At 43.2% G+C, this 18,909-nt stretch overlaps 1 protein-coding gene across 3 annotated transcripts in view; it reads left to right on the forward strand.

Moving 5' to 3' along the window:
* The window catches only part of LOC126259224 (protein GDAP2 homolog), a 1,081,164-nt gene that overhangs the window by 362,829 nt on the left and 699,426 nt on the right, over positions 1-18,909 (forward strand). For all 3 annotated transcript variants that reach the window (XM_049955836.1, XM_049955838.1, XM_049955837.1), the window contains one exon: positions 14,513-14,551. The gene's annotated coding sequence lies outside the window, so the exon portion shown is untranslated. The remainder of the gene's footprint in view (positions 1-14,512; positions 14,552-18,909) is intronic.

The following is an 18,909-nucleotide window of genomic DNA, read 5'->3' on the forward strand; positions in this document are numbered from 1 at the left end:
ACTTCTCTCCATTGAGAATGACATGCTGCGTTCTGTAATGAATGTAGTCGGCGTGACTCACCTCCGTATAGCGCCCTGTCCCTTAACACATGGCTCCGTACATCCGACGAGAGGAAACGGTCCCCTCTCCTGTGTGTGACGACTGCGGCGCACAAGTCGCTAAACGCCACATTTTAATGGAGTACACTGTATATTGTGGGCTGGAACCTCATTGATTGGGGCGGAATTGTTTTCAGTGATGAATCCTGCTACCAACTGAACCCGAATGATCTGCGAAGACGTGTCTCGAGACGCCCCAGACAGCGGTGGGGTACCAACTTGATTGTCGTTCGGCATACGGCCCGACAGTCAGGAGTGATGGTCTGGGGTGTCATTTCTTTCCATAGAAGGACCCCTTTGGTTGTCATCCGCGGCACCCTTTCAGCACAGCGATTGGTCGACGATATTCTACGCCCTGATTTTACACAGGACGAGAGTTTCTACTGCTTGTCTTTGTGCTTGCCTAACCATAGACTAGCTAGCAAGGTCAATGGCCCCCTCCCCATTTGATAATATTGGAGCATTATGAGCAGGGCCCTCCAACCAGCTCGGGATCCTGATGCTTTAACGAGCCGATTGGACAGTATATGGCACGATATCCCTCAGGAGGACAAAGGGTTCAAATGGCTCTGAGCACTATGGGACTTAACATCTGAGGTCATCAGTCCACTGGAACTTAGAACTACTTAAACCTAACTAACCTAAGGACATCACACACATCCATGCCCGAGGCAGGATTCGAACCTGCGACCGTAGCGGTCGCGCGGTTCCAGACTGAAGCGCCTAGACCCGCTCTGCCACAGCGGCCGGCGTCAGTACGACATCCAACATCTCTATCAATCAGTGCCAAGCCGAATAACAGCTTGCATAAGGGCCAGGGGTGGTCCAACGCGCTGTTGACTTGCTCAGTTTGTGAAACTCTTTACTTTGAATAAATCATTCATTTTTTCTGAAATTGTAATCATTTGTTTGTCTGTACATGTACATCACATCTGCCGATTTCCGTGCCATTCGGATAATTCCTTCGTGGTGTGTGATTCTTTTCTCTCTCTCTTTTTTTGTTTTTGTTAGAGTGTATGTGATTGCTTCCATGAATATATGACGAATAGAACCTTGTACGTTATATTGAATGGCTAATGCTCCACAGAAAGGAAAGTAACAACGGGTGTGCACCAAGGAAGCGTAATAGCACTTCTAACGTTTTCAAATACGTGTAAACGGTTTATCAGATAGGATCACTAGCAGCACAGTATAAGACTGTTGGCTGCCGGTGCTGTTGTCTATAGGAAAGTATCGTCGCTGGAAGACCGGCCAAAATTTCCACTTGATATCTTGAGCAGCAGTCCTATTTAAATGTAAGATAAGGCCGACAACAAAGGTAAAGAATCCGATACTATCCGATTCCAAGATTAGTACTAAATCTCTTCAGTATCCGATTCCAAGATTAGTACTAAATCTCTTCAGTGTCGTATAAGTATTTAGAGGTAATACTGAGAAGTGGTATGAAACTGGACAAAAACTTAAAATCGATGTTGTTGTTGTCAACGGGCCGTAGCCACACTGATTACGTCGATGAGAAGGAAAGACTATCGTTTTGGTGTCCCATAAGGTGTATCCAGAAATGAGTGTATTTTATACTTGCGTTTTTGTCCCTACTTAACCATTTTAGCGAAATACACGGCAGTCATGCAGACAAATGTTTACGAGTGTAAATCGTCCTCTATAAGCGGATTCTGCTGGTTCGTCAGTAGTAATTATGAAAATTGTATTTCTATGGATTACCCTTCTGTAAAAAATTTCAACTGATTGGCATGTTAATGTGTGTAATGTGTTACTTACAGATGGCGATTAACGGAGATGTATGCAGACAATATGATACTCTTCCACGTTGCTTTTACAGGTGCTTGAAAAATGACAAGTCGTCGAAATTAGCTAATCGGACGTTTTAAATAAAGGTCATCTACATTACTGCCTACTACGGACCACGATTTTTTTTACTAAGGGTTTAGAGGTCGTGGATCTCCACAAAAAATCAGTGGACCGTCTACTTGAACGGGGACCGAGAGTGGTGGGGCTGTGTTTGCTCACTGGACTTGATTCGGTATGAATCACAGTCCGCTCAGCCACTAATTTCTCTATATCACTATATAACGTAAGGAAAATATCCGGATGGTTCCTTTGAAAAGATATGGCCGAATTCCTTCCTCACCCTTCCTCAATCCGAAATTCTCTTACATGTTTTATGGCCTCGATGTTACCGGGACGATAAAATCCCATCTTTATTCATTCCTACCTTTTGTACTTGCTTAAATGTTAGTGTAATGTGATTTTTGTGGGTTCCTACAACCACCCTTTGTTAGTATATATGAAGATGGTATCTGTTCTTAGGGACATGTCCGAAAGAACAGATACCATCGGTGACCATGCAGTTCGTTTTTAGAATGAAATTACAATGAAATCACTCCGCTTAGCTGCACACAGGCGTTGATATACGTCAACGGGGAGAGTCGAAAATGTGTGCCCCGACCACGACTCGAACCCGGGATCTCCTGCTTACATGGCAGACGCTCACGGAAGGGAATCTTACGCTGAGTATACTCTTATCGAAGTTTTGATAAAAAGTTTCTCTGTAGCAGATGGCTGCATAGCTGCGTGAGTATTTCAGTCTACTTACAAACACATGGTTGAGCCTTGAGAGGAATTGCAGAAGGAAATAATCTTTCTCTTGCGGAATAGCTTCTCGTGGAAGCACTTTAAAATAAGAAGTAGCATTACATTATTTGTCCTTTTTAGTGCTCCTAAGCGACCACAAAGGGCTACGAGAAATTCATTATGGCGTGCTTTTACTCCTTTGTGTAGGAAAAAAGAATTTAAAAATTCACGTTGCAAACATTATATTAACTTACTGCGTTTACTAACTATATGAGGTCGGTAGGTTATGTATTAATTCATGCTCAAAGATGGAACTGAAAAAAATTGTTGGTGGCGGTTCGATCTCCATTTGCTGCGATAAAACTTTTAGTTTTGAAAGTAAACAGCAGTTTTCTGGAGAACTGACGGCGTATTACTTAATGTCTGTGGGCCCAGGATCAGATTTCTTTCGTTTTATTATTTTTATCTTTTGTATGTTTTAGTATGAAGTGAGCTCCCTTCAACGGAGATTCTGATATTTAATTCTTGTTCGATATTAAATTAGACTGTATCTGTAGCATTCCATGTTGTTACAACCACTGTAACATTCACCTGAAGTTTTCTTTGAAAACCGTGAGACACTTCAACCGTCGTACGTTTCCCACTTCAAAACGGCATCCTGAACCCTCCTAACGAACACCCCCGCGTACTTTTCATAACAAAGGATCATGTGATATTCAATTTGGGCATCAGCTACATTTAAAGTAATTTAAACAAGCTATCTTGATTGACGGTTTCTGTAATATTTCTAAACTACTCCGCGCTAATACTGAAATAGTTCCTTCAAAATAAGCCCCTTCCCTCTCGTCTCAACACTTTTCGAATGGAGACGACATTCGGTCTCTAATGATCTCGCCATTGACGAAAATCAAACTGTATCTTGCTGCCACAAAGCTACACCGACCACGAAGCTCGGCTGTGGTCCTTACAGAGACATCGTTATCTTCATATCGGTGACAATAACAGCAACGCCTGTCAAACATTCAGCAAGCACCTTCTGTCCTTTCAAAGAAACCATCCCAGCATTTGGTTGAAGCGATTTAGGGAAATCACGGAAAACTTAATCTGGACGGCCGGACGCAGGTTTGAACCGTCGCCTTCCCGAATGGGAGTCTAGTGTGCTAACCACTGCGCCACCTCGCACGGTAAGTTAAACTTAAAAGCTTTAGAAAAATGCAATGGGCCATACATTGGTGGTGTAGGGCTCCATCTACTTTTGTTTCTTAACCGACGATATCTTTATGGCCGCCGTGAACCATAAAATGAGGTAGAGACTACAGATGCCAGTTGCAACGGGAAATTCCCCCGGCACACTGCCCCAGCACAAGAACCCTGACCCAACTCTTCATGGCTACTTACTGGGAGAAATAGACTCTCCAGTGCACAGGAACACACCACAAGCTAATTAATTAGTTAGTTAATTAGTTGTTGATTATTTATATGTTCCATATATAATTTCAACGATTGTTGTACAGACGTGATGTGGTACGACTCACTTTACAGGCTGTATATATGTGATTAATGTTGACAGTAATCAAATTACTTTTTAGTACTAATCATGCAACTACATTTAAAAACAAAGTTTTTTCACAGGTTAACAATTTGTAAATAGAAATTCGTCCTTAGAATGGAAGGAGTAGTCCAGCAGAAATGATTTTAGGTTGTGTGCTGATAAAGTTTTGTGAACTCGTTCCGCCGTTACGTCACTGTTATTAAGGAGACTATTCGTCCCGCAATTAAGGCGAGTCACGATTTGTTGTGAGGTTGCGACCTTCAGTCGCTTAGCGTGACCGCGGATAATTTAAAACAGCCAGGCAGATGAGTCCAACAGTACCGCATGGCCGTGAACTACTCTGCAATAGTCCCCTGTTTGTTCTCACAGCTGCCCGCTATTTTGAAATTTCAGATAAGAAAATTCAGCACCCTTAGAACTTTTTTTATGTCTTGCTGAAAAGAGATATCTGTACACGTTTATTATAAAACCTCTGTTTCACACTCACTGTGCTGTGGCCGAGCGGTTCTAGGCGCTTCAGTCTGGAACCGCGCCGCTGATGTCCTCAGGTTAGTTAGGCTTAAGTAATTCTAAGTTCTAGGGGACTGACGACCTCAGATGTTAAGTCCCATAGTACTCAGAGCCATTTGAACCATTTTTCACACTCACTGTGCGGTCTGGTTACTGCCTTACCTCTAGATAGCTTACGTACCAGCATAGATGGAGCCGAAGGTATCAGACCAATCAGAGGAAACGAAGAACAAGGCGCCTCGGAATTTTACGGGACCAAACACAGCAGATGCAGATTTTGCCCTGCCTAGTTCTGTATATAGGTCGCACAAAGAAGACAGCATTTGGAATATAGAACTAATTATTTTAGTCTTTATAAACAGTATGGATCTTTGTTGCACGCGTTACAGATGTACCAGTCAGAAACTTCGACACCAGTTCAGCCTGGCTGCTACTCTAGCGCCTGAAGGTAGGCAAACCCCACTTAAAGTCTGTCGAAGGGGCTGCCTAGAACTCAGGCATTACGGAAGCCGTCAGGCTGAATTGCAGTCGAAATTTCGAAAAGTACATTTCTAACGTGCTCGACGAAAGCACTTCGGTATAGCTCACTGAGGGGGGAGCGGGGGGGGGGGGAGACTTAGACGGACCCTTTGCCGTTTTATTCACACTACTGTTAATGCTGTTAATGTTGTACTTCCGTGTGACCACACCAGAAGAAGGCAGGAAACATGAGGGTTTAAGCTTAAGTAACCTTTGCTGTTTCGGGTGACGTTCAGATTTCGACTAATGGTTTTCAACGGTCCCTGATGGTTCCAAACTGTACATGCGACCAAAAATTGCGGTCGCGCTGCAGTTGAAAGTGGTGCGATCACATTCACACATGATGCAGTCCATAATGTCCTTAGGGAAGGGTTGAAAGTCAGAGGATATAAGCAGAATCAAAGATTGTCAAGGACATCTTCCTTTTATTCATCGCACTGCCAAATGTGCTCTTCGACCGCGAAATGTGTGGGAATCAATTCCCCGGAGAAAGGAGTGGTTTCATTGACGTCGTTTATGCCTCCCCCTGAGGCCTTTTCGTGTCGGTTATGAGGGGCGATGTGTCTCAGATGTTATCCTCGGTCACCTATAAGAAATCCACGTGACTTTAAGCAAGATGTAGCGGTTCTTATCTCCATCACAGAGACTTCAAAAGAAGGAATGAAATGTGGGTAAGAGAACTGTGACGATCTTCTCATGGTGGCGTTGGGCAGAATAGAGGTGGACTTTTGTGCCAATGTGTAATCATTAACCCACCTAACAGCTCACGTGAACTTCCGATCTGTGGCCTTTTTCGCGCGTGTCGACACTTGCTGTTTGAAGCGTCGTCTAGATCGAACGTGACGTCGCAGAGCGCCACGCTTTTGCATCATTACAGAGGAAGACTGTGGGAACCTTTGAATAAAATTTCAAACTTCGCAGTGGTAGGAAATGAAAGGGTTTCGAAAAAGTGATCCTTAAATTCTGTTGCGCAGTGTATATAGGACCACTGCCCATCGCAAGGCTGAATGCCACTTACTGTAAAAAAAGTATGTAAGCGGAAGAGGAACGAATGGGGATTCATTCCAGCGTCGATACGGGATAAAAATGGGAAAATCCACAGCCATTAGCGACTTTGACAAAGGGCAGACTCTTATGGCCCGGAACCTAGGTAGGAGCATGTCGTAAACGGCGAAGCTTGTCGTCTGTTCGCGCGCGTGCTAATGTCATGAGCATCAGTGGAAAATGGATGAAAGACGGCGAAACTGCGAGTAGGCGACATGGTGTACGTCCACGCCTCATAAAAGATCGTAGAGCAGATGTGACGATAGAGAACAACTCTGGTGCAGGCGCAAGTGTTTCGCAGTACATCGTTCAGCGCACATCGTCGAACATGGCGCTATTATGTTGAACCATAGCCATAGTCAGTTAGCATGGGATATTCGAGACTGAGTCGTGATTCGGCTGATCGTATACATTTTTCAATTGCTTAGTTTCCGTTGCTGCATTAGCTACCTCAAGATACTTCATCGTCATTTATGTCACTGACGTTCAAGAGTGAAAGATGATGACGTTTGGTTTGTGGGGCGCTCAACTGCGCGGTTATTAGCGCCCGTACAAATTCCCAACCTTTGCTCAGTCCAAACTCGCCACTTTCATGAATGATTATGAAATGACGAGGACAATACAAACACCCAGTCATCTTGAAGCAGATGAAAATCCCTGACCCCGCCGGAAATCGAACCCGAGACCCCGTGCTAAGAGTGAAAGATACCATTCAGTCGTTCAGACAATTTGCAAAATGTCATACAAACAAAAGCAGAACAAAATAATTATGTACAGTAAAAAGGAACAAACATCAGTGCTTACACAAAGCTGTATTGTCATTAGACAGATAAAACAAAAACTAGCTGATGGTATAAAAGATTGCGAAGTAATTACATGCAATGTAACAGAAATATCACACAGGATGATCGAAGCTAATGACTAAAAGTGATTTCAAAAAACCGTATAATAAGTGACCACGGAAAATGATTAAAATAATGAAACTGAATTGTTTTAGTCGTATGTTTTTAAGAAAATTGAAATCAAGCTTTGTTAAACTTGCTAAGGTGTGTTAAGCAAACACCTTACAGAGTATAGTAAGGTGTACTTCATTTCAAATAGAGCGAGAAACCACAGGTGTACAAACATCTACGTAGGCCCTTACTTTCCTCATTGCTTCTTCAGCACACAAACTAAATATCAGTAGTTATAATAAGTAACCCTGCTCTACACCTTCCTTGATTTTTGGCCTGTTGCACTCTTCTCAAGTTAAGCAAAATACTATTTAGGAGTCTTATGTAAGCAAGCATTGTTTAATGCGGATACGAAAGACTGCTGCAGCGTGGGCTGCAATTTCCCAGTTAATAATACGAACGTGGGGATCTGCTGAACTTCTGGAAGACGTGGGTGGACGACGTATTGCTAGGATGTCCCGTTTGTCGACGACCCTAAGTTGGTTTTCTTTGAAGTCTATGAAACTTTCTGAACACTGGGGCGGCTGATGATGATGATTGGTTTGTGGGGAGCTCAACTACGCGGCCATCAGCACCCGTACAAAGTCCAAGTTTTTACGCACTCCAATTTTTTTTCACAGTCCAATCTAGCCACTGTCACGAATGATGATGATGAAGAAGAAGAAGAAATGATGAAGACAACACAAACACCTCGTCCCCGGGCAGAGAAAATCCCAAACCCGGCCGGAAATCGAACACGGGACCCCGAGATCCAGAAGCAGCAACGCTAGCCACTGGACCACGATCTGCGGACACGCTGGGGCGGTAAGCAATAGTACTAGAGATACTGTCAGGACGCAGCAGTCCGCTGCAAATCAACGAGCGGCGTGGGACGGTTGTTTAAGTCCCTTTCCAACTATCCAGGTTTAGATTCTCCCGTGCTTTCCCAAAATTTGTCAAGAAAAAGGAGATTATTCCTTTTAAAAATAATGACGCGGCCAACCGCCTTCCCTGTCCATCCCAAACCCGAGCTTGTGCCGTTGCTATAATAACCTCGTAGTCGACGGTACGTTTAACACTGATATCTCTTCCTTTTTCTGCAGTTTTTGTTTTGCTGGCTTGGAAACTCTCGAGGGTTTCCTCATACGCCTAGTAGGAAAGGCTATCCTTCGTCTTGCACAGTGGCACCTTCCCTTCGCAAATTGTCGTAAGTGTATTTTTTGAATGGACGTGACTGTAATGGACATAATGAGTACCTTTCACAATAAATCGGTCTTCCTTATTTGTAACGATAATAATATCTCACAACTGATAAATCGAACTCGATATAAGACAACAGCATATATACAGGGTGTTTCAAAAATGACCGGTATATTTGAAACGGCAATAAAAACTAAACGAGCAGCGATAGAAATACACCGTTTGTTGCAATATGCTTGGGACAACAGTACATTTTCAGGCGGACAAACTTTCGAAATTACAGTAGTTACAATTTTCAACAACAGATGGCGCTGCAAGTGATGTGAAAGATATAGAAGACAACGCAGTCTGTGGGTGCGCCATTCTGTACGTCGTCTTTCCGCTGTAAGCGTGTGCTGCTCACAACGTGCAAGTGTGCTGTAGACAACATGGTTTATTCCTTAGAACAGAGGATTTTTCTGGTGTTGGAATTCCACCGCCTAGAACACAGTGTTGTTGCAACAAGACGAAGTTTTCAACGGAGGTTTAATGTAACCAAAGGACCGAAAAGCGATACAATAAACGATCTGTTTGAAAAATTTCAACGCACTGGGAACGTGACGGATGAACGTGCTGGAAAGGTAGGGCGACCGCTTACGGCAACCACAGAGGGCAACGCGCAGCTAGTGCAGCAGGTGATCCAACAGCGGCCTCGGGTTTCCGTTCGCCGTGTTGCAGCTGCGGTCCAAATGACGCCAACGTCCACGTATCGTCTCATGCGCCAGTTTACACCTCTATCCATACAAAATTCAAACGCGGCAACCCCTCAGCGCCGCTACCATTGCTGCACGAGAGACATTCGCTAACGATATAGTGCACAGGATTGATGACGGCGATATGCATGTGGGCATTTGGTATACTGACGAAGCTTATTTTTACCTGGACGGCTTCGTCAATAAACAGAACTGGCGCATATGGGGAACCGAAAAGCCCCATGTTGCAGTCGCATCCTCCCTGCATCCTCAAAAAGTACTGGTCTGGGCCGCCATTTCTTCCAAAGGAATCATTGGCCCATTTTTCAGATCCGAAACGATCACTGCATCACGCTATCTGGACATTCTTCGTGAATTTGTGGCGGTACAAACTGCCTTAGACGACACTGCGAACACCTCGTGGTTTATGCAAGATGGTGCCCGGCCACATCGCACGGCCGACGTCTTTAATTTCCTGAATGAATATTTCGATGATCGTGTGATTGCTTTGGGCTATCCGAAACATACAGGAGGCGGCGTGGATTGGCCTCCCTATTCGCCAGACATGAACCCCTGTGACTTCTTTCTGTGGGGACACTTGAAAGACCAGGTGTACCGCCAGAATCCAGAAACAATTGAACAGCTGAAGCAGTACATCTCATCCGCATGTGAAGCCATTCCGCCAGACACGTTGTCAAAGGTTTCGGGTAATTTCATTCAGAGACTACGCCATATTATTGCTACGCATGGTGGATATGTGGAAAATATCGTACTATAGAGTTTCCCAGACCGCAGCGCCATCTGTTGTTGAAAATTGTAACTACTGTAATTTCGAAAGTTTGTCTGCCTGAAAATGTACTGTTGTCCCAAGCATATTGCAACAAACGATGTATTTCTATCGCTGCTCGTTTAGTTTTTATTGCCGTTTCAAATATACCGGTCATTTTTGAAACACCCTGTATCTGTGTAACTCTCTCGTGGCTATAAGCAGCATGCCTGATTGCCTACACTCAACCGCTCGCCGTACTTCTGCCAGGCGATCGACGCCATGTTCCAGATTTTGGCGTTTAACGTTACGTAAGATAACTAGACACCTTAAGTCACGGACCTGCTCAACACACAACACGGGGGGGGGGGGGGGGGGGGGAGAGCTTGATTTCTAATGAGGGCTATAGGCAGTGTGAGTTTCAGAACATTTATACGTGTAACTTACTATAGCTTTGATCCTAATTTTTGTAGTGCAATGTATTATTCTGGAGACATCCTCAGAAGCTAAAAGACACGGTTAGGTAATAACAGACTTCGACACGCACAGCAGGCCAAACTACAAATATGTAACTGCGTAACAGTCGCGTCACGACGACATCCGACTTTCACTAAAGACCGTGGAGTCGAGCTTACTTGCTTTACAGGGTTGGTACTGCAGATTAGTTGTCGCTGTTTACTTTATTTCCGTCTGTGGTCCACATCTTGTCTAACCTCAGTCCTTCTGAATTGTTTCTGAATTTTTATGGCCTCTCTGTGCATCATAGAAATGGTTGGAACGTCATAAAATTATAGTATCAGAGAATCGAATTAGATGATTCCACGGTCCCATTGCGTGAATTGCGTGGTTACGTATAAACAGAGTTGTTTAGCTTGTTTAAGTTGGAAAGTCAAATAACGAAGTCCTTATAGCACCACAGGATATCTACAGCATTAGGAGGCTAAATATTAAGCACTATACAGTAAAGGTCCTAGACCGCGGTGTAACGCACGTGGAACAGAAACCGCCAGTGGTGAAATAATGGCAGTGATAACCTGCATTGTCTGACAGAAGACAGTTTTCGGTTACTCTAGCTGTCGTTCGGGACCCACCATCGCTTGTCTTAAATGAAATGAAAACCCTGGACCTATGCTCTAACAGACGGCGTTAGGAAGGAAAGAGTATCAAACTTCAAAATAAAGAAAGGAAAGAGGAAACGCGATTCACTGAACAAATAAAGTTTGCCTGATGTAAAAAAGAAAAAAAAATCGGAGGGAAATCAGAAAATAATCCATGACCATAACATTTAACGACAGCCGTTTTACGGTATGCCGTGTGTAGTCACAATCGACAGCGGAAGAGAAAAACAAATAATTTAATGAGAGACGCGTAACTGCCTACAGGTTTATTGCACATTAAGGCATGTCAGTTAGAGGGAAAGATATACTACCAACTCTGAGGACGACTTAAAATACGTCAAAGAATGACTTAAAAACATTCTTGTACAGCTACTTAGTAAATTTACAGAAGAATACCAAATCTAGATTATTTTGTGAATCTGTAGATAAAAACTGAGCATCAAGTAATTGTACATTCGTGACATTGCTTTGTAAACTTTTTAAAATATATTTAGGTCAAAATCCTGGCCTTGTAGAATTCAAGTGGATATTGCATTTTAGAATCAAGTTAAAACAAGACGACAATTCGTAACGGAGAAGTAGGTGTTCTAAAAGAGAACAGTTATGAAACACCACTTGTCTATACAGCACGCTTTAGGTAATGGCGGAATAGGTGGAATGAGAAGTACAACAGGAAGTGCGTAATCGGCCTGGGTTCAAATCCCGTTACGGCCACACTGCTGAACAACTACTGCGGCTACCGTGATTCACTCGAAGAAACTGTGTACGTCACATCTGTTGTGGGTGGCCCAGTTAGCTTAGGAATGTTAAAATGTTAACACCCCCATCCCCCTCAATAAAAGGAAAAGCTGAACGCACGGGCGGCTCGTAGCACGGTTAGGTAGTCTGTAAGGGCGTTGTTTCGTGTTTCACTACAAACCCACGGAGGACTGCTAAAATGAAATTACGCATCATAGGTGCAATAAAAAGTGTGCAGTGCAGGAAATCTGCTAAACTTTTATTACTATTGAGTTTTCCTTTTTAGTAAGATCTTGTTGCTTTAAAGTTCTGTTCCACTGGGGAAGTAAGTAGTTTAATATCAAACGGAAACCATTTAAGAACATTTTTGTTAAGTGCATTAATACAGCATAGGTGAATCATAGCATTGCTGACGATCATGTTTTGAAAAAAGAGGCCTGTCCGATACCTGGGACAATACTGTGTGGCACATTCTTATCATTAGTATTTTGACTGGAGGTTGGTTTGGTAAATTACATAATATTTTATCTCTCTGTATTGTAAGCAATCCTTTCTCGCCTCACTTAAATTCCTAATTAATATATTCTTTTGATGTTTAAAATGACAGCGTGGGACTGAGGGGGGATGTTAGAGGTAAAGAAAATCGAGCTAGGTCACATGGCATGATAGCGTGGGGTTGAGGGGTGGGTGGCAGGGGTAATGAAAATTGAGCTTGGTCAGATGTGTCATCATTGAGTTAAGGTCCTGTAAACCCACGATTCTTTAAATAATCGAACACCCAAGAAGAAAACAGCTACATACGCCTCATTACTTTACAAATGAGTTACTGCGTTGAGCGATGGACGTTAAGCATATAAGCTAGAAAAAGTTTATAAAAGGTATCACTTTATGGTAAACGTTTGTTGGAAGTCGGCAAGTGCTCTCATTGTTATCATACACTGGATGAGTGCAGTCTATGTAATCTGCGCTTGTTTTTAAGAAGCAGCTAGTTTTTCCACACGTCTCAGTGCTTATGACGTCATATCTCCTAAACAATCACATAATTGTGCTGATACATTCAGTGACATTGGTGGATACTGTCTACAAAGTATGTTGCGAATAGAGTTGGCAGTAAAGAAGTAATAAATTAAGACGTCATGCTTGGTGCGACAGTTGTAGTGCATGAACAGCGAAAAAGTTTTTCCTTTCATTATTTTGTGGGATGTGCAGGGAGAAAAAGTTTCATAAAGGTTTGAAATTATGTTGAAAGTTGTCAAGTGTTCCAGTTCTAGAGCAATCGAAGAATATGAAACGTCCCCTTAGAACCATTATACAAGACTGTGCTTATACTGACAAACAATATTTTGTTAGCGCAACGCAATCTGACTTTCAATAATCCCTACAAAAGAATGGGCCCCTGACTAACATTAAACTATAACTTTCACAAATCACTTACCTCACAAAAATCTTGGTTACTCCCACTACTGCAATACAGCAAGCGCCACTACTGCCAGCTAAATAAAAGATTCAAACTACTGAAGGCACTAACTACTGATAGGCATAGTTAGCAAATGAAAGATTTTGATAGAGAACAACCAATGTATTGACCTCAATAGTCATAATATATATAGCAGTTCATGACAAATTTCAAAACCCCGCGTGGCCGACCGAAGTGGCCGTGCGGTTAAAGGCGCTACAGTCTGGAACCGCAGGACCGCTACGGTCGCAGGTTCGAATCCTGCCTCGGGCATGGATGTTTGTGATGTCCTTAGGTTAGTTAGGTTTAACTAGTTCTAAGTTCTAGGGGACTAATGACCTCAGAAGTTGAGTCCCATAGTGCTCAGAGCCAAAACTCCGCCATCTCTCTCCCCACATCCACCACTGGTGGCGGCTCACCTCCAACTGCGCAACGCTACGCGCTGTTAACATCCAGCTGCCGCTGCCCAACACTACAATGGCGAGTATTACAACAATGCAAAGCAGCCACAGACTGCACACAGCACAGGCAGTGATTTTCATACAGAGGTGGCGTTACCAATAAAAAAACCTAAACAGCCTACTTACAAATATAGTGGCGGTAATTTGCGCGTAGTGAACTACGCTGCCTCAAGGCAATATAGTACGTAGTTTCTAATTGTAATACTTATTTTAAAATATCCTGTAACATAAGATTGTACGTATTAATGTGTAGATTATGACTGCATTTAAAATTTTTAAATTCTGTCAATAATTATATGAAGCAGCGAAACACACATTTTATTGCCCCTGGAAGCTATTAAGCAGGCAACCTGCAACTCCGAATGTGTACCATGAACCATGAACCGCCGGCCGGGGTGGCCGAGCGGTTCTAGACGCTACAGTCTGGAACCGCGCGACCGCTGCGGTCGCAGGTTCGAATCCTGCCTCGGGCATGGACGTGTGTGGTGTCCTTAGGTTAGTTAGGTTTAAGTAGTTCTAAGTTCGAGGGGACTGATGACCTCAGAAGTTAAGTCCCATAGAACTACTTAAACCTAACTAACCTAAGGACATTACACACATCCATGCCCGAGGCAGGATTCGAACCTGCGATCGTAGCGGTCGCGCGGTTCCAGACTGAAGCTCGTAGAATCGCTCGGCCACATCGGCCGGCACTTTCAACGGGTTTCATCTGTTAATTAAAGCGAAAATAGCACCATTATCGATATTACTTGTCTGTTATATATTATATTAACGAGACTTTTGTTTTATTTCAGGACTGGAATATACGGCTAGCGCCTTCTAGATACCTGTCGGTGAGTTAAATTTGTGTGTTTGATGTCCAACGTCCTCTTTCGTATTCCCGTTGTACAGCTGTAAGGATTGTTTTGAAGCACTTTAAGAATAATGCATGTTTTTTGAAAAATCTTCGAAACAATTAATTTGAATGCTTAGAGAGTACTTGAGATCTTTTTTTAACAGATTTTTCATTCAAGAGCACTATGGTAGCAACTGTGTACATCGGTCTGTTCCATTTGTAAAGGTGACAGTGCGAAGCTGTTTCAGTTAGCTTGGGGAAGTTGAAGAACAAGACATCAACCTGTTGTCTACCACTTCTTGGATGTCATTGACGACCAGTAGGAGCTGGATACCTTCAGCGAAATTAATGTTAATTCCCGCAGTGAAAATTTTCAAAAAGGAACGTGAAAAGCGACAATAAACCGTATTTTACTATTCTATATTCGACTCATATCGGCAATATAGTCCTTTCGTCACCTCCAAAAATTACAGCTTGGCTGGGGTTCTAAATACACTACTGGCCATTAAAATTGCTACACCACGAAGATGTGCTTCAGACCCGAAATTTAACCAACAGGAAGATGATGCTGTGATATACAAATGATTAGCTTTTCTGAGCATTCACACAAGTTTGGCGCCGGTGGCGACACCTACAACGTACTGACATGAGGAAAGTTTCCAACCGATTTCTCATACACAAACAGCAGTTCACCGGCGTTGCCTGGTGAATCGTTGTTGCGATGACTCTTGTAAGGAGGAGAAATGCGTGCCATCACGTTTCCGACTTTGATAAACGTCGGATTGTAGCCTATCGCGATTGCGGTATATCGTATCGCGATATTGCTCCTCGCGTTGGTCGAGATCCAATGACTGTTAGCAGAATATGGAATCGGTGGGTTCAGGAGGGTAATACGGAACGCCGTGCTGGATCCCAACGGCCTCGTATCACTAGCAGTCGAGATGACAGGCATTTTATCCGCATGGCTGTAGCTGATCGTGCTGCCACGTCTTGATCCGCGAGTCAACAGATGGGGACATTTGCAAGACAACAACCATCTGCACGAACAGTTCGACGACGTGTGCATCATCATGGACTATCAGCTCGGAGACCGTTGCTGCGGTTACCCTTGACGCTGCATCACAGACAGGAGCGCTTGTGATGGTGTACTCAACGACGAACCCGAGTGCACGAATGGCAAAACGTCATTTTTTCGGATGAATCCAGGTTCTGTTTACAGCATCATGATGGTCGCATCCGTGTTTGGCGACATAGCGGTGAACTCACATTGGAAGCGTGTTACACGTCTCGGTCACCTCTTATTCGCATTGACGGCACTTTGAACAGTGGACGCTACATTTCAGATGTGTTACGACCCGTGGTTCTATCCTTCATTCGATACCTGCGAAACCCTACATTTCAGCAGGATAATGCATGACCGCATGTTGCAGGTCCTGTACGGGCCTTTCTGGATAATGTTCGACTGCTGTCCTGGCCATCATATTCTCCAGATCTCTCAGCAATTGAAAACGTCTGGTCAATGGTGGACGAGCAACTGGGTCGTCACAATACACCAGTCACTACTCTTGATGAACTGTGGTATCGTGTTGAAGCTGCTTGGGCAGCTGTACCTGTACACGCCATCCAAGCTCTGTTTGACTCAATGCCCAGGCGTATCAAGGCCGTTATTACGGCTAGAGGTGGTTGTTCTGGGTACTGATTTCTCAGAATCTGTGCACCCAAATTGCGTGAAAATGTAATCACATGTCAGTTCTAGTATAATTTATTTGTCCAATGAATGCCCGTTTATTATCTGCATTTATTCTTGGTGTAGGAATTTTAATGGCCAGCAGTGTAATTTATTTAATGAGCGGTTTCGTAGTTTAGGAGCCACATCATCAGGTTCGATATGCCAAATCATGACATTAAACCTGCAACATGGACGGGACCGAACATTTTTTTTTGTTTATTAATAGTTTGTCATCCTCATCTGTCTGACGGCAGACACGGTTACTTCGTTACTCCAACGACCGTCGACAAGCTGTTGCTAGAAGTTCTTTGGCACTAATACTGTACTACACCTGACCGCTTTCAGTTTCGGCAGTCTCCCAGGATTGCAACCTACAGATAAATGAGCTCAACAGGCCCGTTCTCTGTAGGAATGGGACAGAACGCTTGTTATTCTCCGTTGCTAGCGAATTCAAGCAGGTACATACCTGCAGTGTCCTACGTATGCAGAAATCTGGTTGTTCTCTAGTAATGGTAGTGTACTGCGAACGGTAATCGTAAAGGTTGATCAGCTCTAAAAAAAATTAAGCTGTTTCTATGATAGTTCGTGTGATACCGTTAGCCTTTGTCTACACATTCCCTCTTCAGTGCGATAAATTTCTGCCGAAGGTGGATGACTTGGCGGAGATCTTGGTCGTAGAAGTCTTCAAGTGTGCAATTTGACCGTTCAGTAAACGTTCTGCCTCGAAAATAATCTTCACCGTGGCATGTATGTTACGCAGTGGTTTCATCTAACGAAGAAAGATGTAGTCAATGGGCGCCGTTTAAGCAAAATGGAAGAGGCATTATCGTGGAACGAAGACACTTCCTGTAATTTCAGTATCATGCTCCTGGGACGGTTTGCCCCTTAAGAGCATTATCTATTATTACCATTGGCAGTTCAAAAAAAAACATTCAACATCATCTTCGCCGATGATGGCTGGGTCTCCTTCTTCGGTGGTAATGAATCCACACGTTTTCTCTGCTTGATTTGTTACTTCATCTGATCGCATGGCATCGTATTGGCATTACAGTAGTGGAAATCAGTATAAAGGCAATATTCCTACAAAAGTAATAGTGCGATGTCTGAAGCAGACATGTATCGAATTTATTGTAGTAGTAACTACATATAAGACACCCGAAAATAATGAGGGATTAGTTTCTTACGTAACACGAGTAAGAAAATACAGCCTCTGCATTTCGTGGACGGAAACTGGTGTAACGGCGCTCACTGTTCTGTTGTTGGTACTTTGTCCAACCTCCATTCTTGGTAACTGCCTCAAAAATTCTCTTAGACATTGATTTTTTTAGGGTTTGCAGTTCTTGTAGTGAAATTTTCGCTCACTCTTCTCGTATCGCTCTTTCCAGCTCACATACAGTCTCAAATTGTTTTCCATTGCGATAAATCGCCTGGCAAGTACTCCCCAAAGGTTTTCCACGGGGTTCAAATCCAGGCTACCCGCAGGCCAGGACGAGACATCGATATCTTCAGATCACTTTTTGGTTGTAGCAGAAACAAGTTGTTTAAACATTAGTTTTTCGTCCCCCAAGTTCTCATATATTCTAATCAGTACAGTCTCTAGCATCTCAGTGTGAAGTTCATTCCAGTGCTGACCCAAGCAGTGCGTAATTTAACTTTAGCGCAGAAGACTACCCAAATCACAATACTTCCTCCACGAAAATTGCTGCATATTCTCACCTGCTATTCTATTCTCACATCACTCAGATCATGCCAGTAGTACTGAAATCCATCACGCCCATCTAAATTAAAGTCCTCATCACTCAAGATCACTTCACCTCTTTCTAAAGTCCATAACGTATGTTTTCAGCAAATTCTAGTCTACACTGTATATGTTCTGGCGTTAGAACAGATTTCTGCTGTCGTTTGTTGAACGCAAGATGTTTGTCACTTGACAAAATTTGCCTTACACGTCTTGCAGTTACTGGCAGCTGTAAATCAGCAGCAAGTTAAGAAGAGTAACGATTTGTGGCACCTGTCGGCAGCTGAGGGTTTCAATTAATTATCATTTATGGAAGTAACATGGGCTCGTGAATACACATTATATGAAAGGTCGTCTTCAAATGTAGTACATATTTGTAGCAAAGTATATGAACTTAAATTAAGGCTGTTGTAACACAATGCAATCAGTAGAAGAAAAGCGTCACTGAAAACATTTAGTAAATCAGTGAGACCATGTCTCATATTGCATAACACATTTCAGCGTAATTACAATTACTGTCATTAATCAATTAATCATCCGATTACGCAGATAACACTACAAAATTTCGTCAGGCAGTCACAGCGTCACAACTTTTGGGTCGCCACCCACAAACAGAACAGCCTACACCAAGTGTTCCGATTGGTGCGGAGTTTTAACGATCAGCAATTGGGGGTCGGCGGCCAAGTTACCGTGCCTTTGCGATAGACAGTCTCTTGGTGGATCGTAACATAGAAATTAATGCAGGTTACCAATTAAATTAACCTCGTATATAAGCGGCCTGAGGTATAGCTCTACAATGTTAGTATTGGCTCTTGAGCAAAAACGTTTCACGACCATTGGTCTAAATACTGGTGAATATCAATAATTCAAGAACAGTCTTAATCGCATT

Source organism: Schistocerca nitens, chromosome 5 (genome assembly GCF_023898315.1).
Source record: "Schistocerca nitens isolate TAMUIC-IGC-003100 chromosome 5, iqSchNite1.1, whole genome shotgun sequence".
In the NCBI taxonomy this organism is placed as follows: Eukaryota; Metazoa; Arthropoda; class Insecta; order Orthoptera; family Acrididae; genus Schistocerca; species Schistocerca nitens.